Here is a 6,000-nt window from a genome sequence, read left to right as displayed (position 1 = left end):
GGCCTCTAGTATTCTATAAAATTTTATGAATTCTTAAGTGTGTAAATGCATGGCAAAGGGTCTAGAATACACACTACATCAACAGTGGTGTCAGAGAGAATTGCAACCCTTAAACTGTGTCTATACTATTCCCATATTTTTTTTATTCCCATATTTTTACAAGAACATATATGTATCACTTATATAATTGAACATTGATTTCAGAAATCTCATCATTAATCCAGCACATTTTGACATAGTACTTCTCTTAACTATGGTAGTTCACAAAGGAAATAGATACTATCATACTCTAAATATTAATACAGAAATCTTTAAGAAAGACACATAAGAAAACACAGGAATTCCTAAACCATCTTTTGAAAAGCACTGTTCAAGAACTTTGCACCAAATAGGCATCAAATATGTTTATTTATTTGCGTGTTTGATTATAAGTATAGTTTATCTTTTCCGTTTCTTCTTATTTTAAACTTAAATGTTTTTATTTATTTTAAAAAGAGAGAGAGAAACATCGATTGGCTGCATCCTGCATGCCCCCTACTGGGGATCAAACCCACAACCCTGGCATGTGCCCCAACCAGGAATGTACCAACCTTTTGGTACATGGGACATGATCAACCAACTGACCCACAGGGGCCAATGCATATTCCCATATCTAATGTTACTACAACTTGAGGTTCAGAGATACCTCAAATAACTTTCCCTTCTCTTTCTCTCACTCCAATATCTATTTCTGTCTCTACATTCTTCCCATTATACATTCTTTTGTTTATCCTATTACTTAGTCTAGTTTTTAACCTTAACTTAGTCTGAGTTTAACCTGTCTTCCAAGACCTAAATGTATCTTCAGCATTATTCTCTCCCATGAACCCTATGGCTACCCAAATTGCTACATCTTATCTTCCAAATCTTCACCTGAGATTCCAACTCTTCCTACTCCGTTCTTCTCCATCTCAATTCTAACTGAACTTTATGTATTATATAATGTATTCTTGCAATAAAGTAAGCTAGAAAAAGACATGTTATTAAAAAAAATCATAAGAGCCCGGCTGGTGTGGCTCAGTTATTGAGCGTCAACCTATGAACGAGAAGGTCACAAGTTTGATTCCTATTCAGGGCTCATGCCTGGGTTGCAGGCTCGATCCCCAGTAGGGGGCATGCAGGAAGCAGCCAATCCATGTTTCTATCTCTCCATCCTTCTCCCTTCTTCTCTCTCTAAAATCAATAAAAACATATTTTTGAAAAATCAGGTGCCTGTACTCATATATAAGGATTTCTGGTACCAAGAATTAACCAATCAGATGCAACCTTATGATGCAATGTAACCAATAAGATGAAACTATCATATGACCATACATTTATGGTTTGAGACAGGGTATTTACACTGAATGGCTATTTTTGTGCTAACTGTTGTCATTTTTTATTTCAAAATCTAAGGGAAAAGAGGTCAGTGCCCCTGACTAGACAGGTATTGCATGTTTTAAAAATTATTGTGGCACACCATTTGAAAATCGCTGGTGTAGAGGCCTACAATAGACCTTAATAAATGCTATTATTCTTACTTTATAACCCCTTCTCATTGGCTAAGTGTTGTTACCTAATATATAATGGAAGTAAAAAGCTAATAGTAACACATAGAAGGAAATAGAACCAATAAAAGTTTTGTTCATTGTGGCTGGCTTATTTCACTTAGGATAATGTTTTCAAGATTCATCTATGTTGTAGACAATTATATTTTTAAATTGAACCTTTCTCATGAGTGAGAAATCCTGCAATATGTAATCTTTTATATAATGAAAAGCAAATTGAATCTTTTCCCATGAATACTCAATTCATGTATTTTGTGCATTTCTCCTAACCAAGAACAGAAATACCTCTGTATTTATTCAAATATTTGTATCCATTAGCAGCATTTTGGTTGTCCTCATATAGATCTTGTATAGGTATGTTAAATAAAACTGGTTTTTAAATTGACATATACATAAAAACTAATAGTTGAACATCATTTCTAAATTACTGTCATCCTCTCAATCTGTAAAATTGGAAGTTTCATTAAAATTCCACAAGGCGGCAGACTGGTCCCATTATATCTGGCAAGTGAACTGATTTAAATACATTCTAGATAGTCCCAGTATTGGTATCCCCAAATATAAAAAAGCTTTCTAAGTCAGCATAAGAAATCTATGAGTATTTTCTCCAAGAAACAGCTTTACAAATGATGGTTAATTTTGTAAATCAGTTCAAAAAGCTTATCATTAAATTAGCTATAGAATTTTTTAAAGTTTCATAATAATTTTAATATATTTTATTGACTTCTTACAGAGAGGAAGGGAGAGGGATAGAGAATTAGAAACATCGATGAGAGAGAAACCTCGATCAGCTGTCTCTTGCACAGCCCCTACTGGGGCAGGACTGGGGCATGAGGGAACAAAGAATTTTCAGTAACCACCAGAGGCTCACCCCAAAGACAGTGATCAGCACCCTGTCTTGGTCTGGTGCCCCCGCTCACCAGCTCCACCATCCTGCAACGGCCAATGCCCACCATGTTCTGTGCTCTGCCACCTGCTGCTGATGCCTGCCATGATCTGCGTGCGCCCCCTGGTGGTCAGCACACATCATAGCGATGGGTTGTTCAGTCTATTTGCATATTAGGGTTATATATAGAGATTATTTTTTTTAATTGATTGATTTATTGGAGAGTAAGACAGAGAGAAACAGCAATCTGTTGCCTCCTGCACACCCGACTGGGGACTGAGTCCACAAACTGGGCATGTGACCTAAGAATTGAACCAGCAACATTTCAGCGCACAGGATGACATTCAACTGAGCTACACGGGCCAGGGTGATCATAACATTATATACTGTTGAGCTTGATTTGCTAGATATAAGAATTGTAAATTGTAAATTCTATATTCATTTTTTCATTTGTATCCTGTGAGATTTTATGAGGTTCTGGGACTTTCTCCAACTCGAAGCTGCAAGTTAGCTGTTACGGTTTTGTGGGTAATGGCAGAAGACATGAGATTCCTGGGACACAAAAAACTTTTGCTCATAGCATAGCAAGTAGTGCAAACATCATTTATATAAGTACCTCTTTTTTTAAATCCTCACCTGAGGATACTTTTTCTGCATTGATTTATAGAGAGAGTGTGGAAGGGAGAGGGAGAGACAGAGAGAAACACCAATGTAAGAGAGACACATTGGTTACCTCCCGCATGACCCTGACCAGTGCCAGAGTCTGCAACAGAGGTATGTGCTCTTGACCGGAATCAATCCCAAGACCCTTCAGATAGGCTGACGCTCTACCCACTGAGCTCACTGAGGTAGGGCTTTTAAAAATATATATATTTTTATTGATTTCAGAGAAGGGAGAGGGAGAGAGAAATAGAAACATCAATGATGGGAGAGAATCATTGATCAGCTGCCTCCTGCATGCCTCACACTGGGGATTGAGCCTGCAACCTGGGCATGTGCCCTGACTGAAATCAAACCATGACCTTCTGGTTCATAGGTTGATGCTCAACCACTGAACCACGCCAACTGGGCTGTATCAGTACCTCTGGACTCTCCAGTTTCCACAGAAGCAAAGTGAACAGTCTCAGGTGGATGCAGCACAGGTTGAGTTTGTGTAGCAGTTGAGCTTGGGGAATTCACCTCTTGTACAAGACCTGATCTTTGTTTCAGATCTCATTCTTCAAGGTTGTTCACTGAAAAATGGCCCTGACGGAGTGGCCAGGGCCTTACATTCCTGACATAGCTGGCAAGAATGTATAGTCTTTTTTTTTTTGAGAGTCTTGAGGGCCAAGATACATTGTCTTTCTCAGCATGGTTTGTATCAAGGTTACACTGACCTTAATGAGCACAATGAATGTCCTTTTTTTCCCCCCTCTAATCCCAGAAATGACTTTGTTAAACTAGGGGTTGGTGTTGCTTGAAGTTTTGGTAAAATTCACAGCGAACAATGCTTTATTTTGCAGAAGGGACGGCAGAATTTTGATGTGGTAATCATTTTAACAGTAACTATTTTTTTCCCCCGAGTGAACATTTGTATTTTCCCCAAAAATTAATCCGTAACATTTTCAAATATATAGTCTATGATTTATTGAACCTACTATATTTTTATTTATGCCTCCTTTTCATTGAAGATCTATATTTGTACTTTTTCTTTTTCTACCAGTCTGGGTCCTCCCTCCCCTTCAACCCTCCCACTGCATCCCCAAAGATCAACTTTTAGTCCATATATTTTTTAAAAATATATTTTGATTTTTTTTTTTTTTTTTTTTTACAGAGAGGAAGGGAGAGGGATAGAGAGTTAGAAACATCGATGAGAGAGAAATATCCATCAGCTGCCTCCTGCACACCCCCTACTGGGGATGTGCCCACAACCAAGGTACATGCCCTTGACTGGAATTGAACTTGGGACCTTTCAGCCCGCAGGCTGTCGCTCTATCCACAGAGCCAAACTGGTTAGGGCTTGGTCCATATTTTAATTTGCATTTTCCTCTTGTCTCCATTCTCCCCCACACAGAGCCATGGGAACTAATTACTTAAATCTTCCACATATTCACTAATGGGCTCAAACTGGAGTAGGAACTCGTTCCTATTCATCCTGTTTTGTGGGCTGGTCCAGCACACCTCCACCTTCAGAATCTCTGTGAAAGTAGTAGATACAAATCTGTATTCCCCAAACTTGAGGAGCATTTCCAACTATTCCAGTACTCCCTTCCCTTGCACTGGCAGTAGCACTGGAGCAGGTCTGTGGGCTTCTGCCCCAGAGTAATCCTTCAGCCAGAGATGCCACATCCCATCCTCTCAGGCACCCCCAATCCAAGTAATTCTCTTGTTACCCATCCCCAGCCCTTTTGCTTGGTTTGAGGAATAAAATGCTGGTCCAATCGTCTCTCAATAGACCCTAGGAGGGAATAGGGCAGTGATGGCAAACCTTTTGAGCTCGGCGTGTCAGCATTTTGAAAAACCCTAACTTAACTCTGGTGCTGTGTGACATACAGAATTTTTTTGATATTTGCAACCATAGTAAAACAAAGATTTATATTTTTGATATTTATTTTATATATTCAAATGCCATTTAACAAAGAAAAATGAACCAAAAAAATGAGTTCGCGTGTCACCTCTGACATGCGTGTCATAGGTTCACCATCACTGGTATAGTGTCTTGTTCAATTATCTCTGATTCTCTTTAGAATATAGGATATCAATGTCTCTTCTTTAAGGCTCTGGTTGTTAAAAAAAAGAAAAGAAAAAAGGGGGATAACATGGAACAAACTGTGGACCGATTAGTTTTTGAGGTGTCCTTTGAAGAAAACCTAGTATCTCAAATTCACAGAAATGGAAAGTAGAATGGTGGCTACTAGGGGCCGTGGGAGGAGAATGTAGGTTGCTTAATGGGTATACTGTTTCAGTTCTGCAAGGTGAAAAGATTCTGGAGATCCATTGTACAAAAATGTAAATATACTTAAAATTACTGAACCATCTAATCTAATAAAAGACAAAAAGGGTAATTGACCATACCTTCGCTACGCTTCCCATTGGCTAATCAGGGCAATATGCAAACTAACTGCCAAGAAAGATGGTGGTTAACCGCCAAGAAAGATGGAGGTTAATTTGCATATGTAGGCGCCAAGCAATGGAGCGAAGCTGGCTAGCCCCGGGTAAGAGCAGTGAGCGAAGGCTGACGTGGCGAGCGAAGAGCAAAGAGGGAAGCCCGCCGCACCGGCCTCCGCCACGCCTCCGGAGCCCACGCGCAGCGAGCGAGGGGCTAAGCCCCTTGCCCGCCGTGCCGGCCCCTGCCGGCGAAGAGCAAAGGCCTGGGTTCTGGGCGCCGGAGGAAAACTGCTTCCAGCAGCCAGGAGAAGGGGCCCCCAAGGGGCCCCAGACTGCGAGAGGGCACAGGCTGAGCTGAGGGACCCACCCGAGTGCACAAATTTTTTTTAAAATATATTTTATTGATTTTTTACAGAGAGGAAGTGAGAGAGATAGTTAGAA

Source organism: Myotis myotis, unplaced genomic scaffold (assembly GCF_014108235.1).
Source record: "Myotis myotis isolate mMyoMyo1 unplaced genomic scaffold, mMyoMyo1.p scaffold_m19_p_9, whole genome shotgun sequence".
NCBI lineage: Eukaryota > Metazoa > Chordata > Mammalia > Chiroptera > Vespertilionidae > Myotis > Myotis myotis.
Note: the sequence above shows the minus strand (reverse complement) of the source record.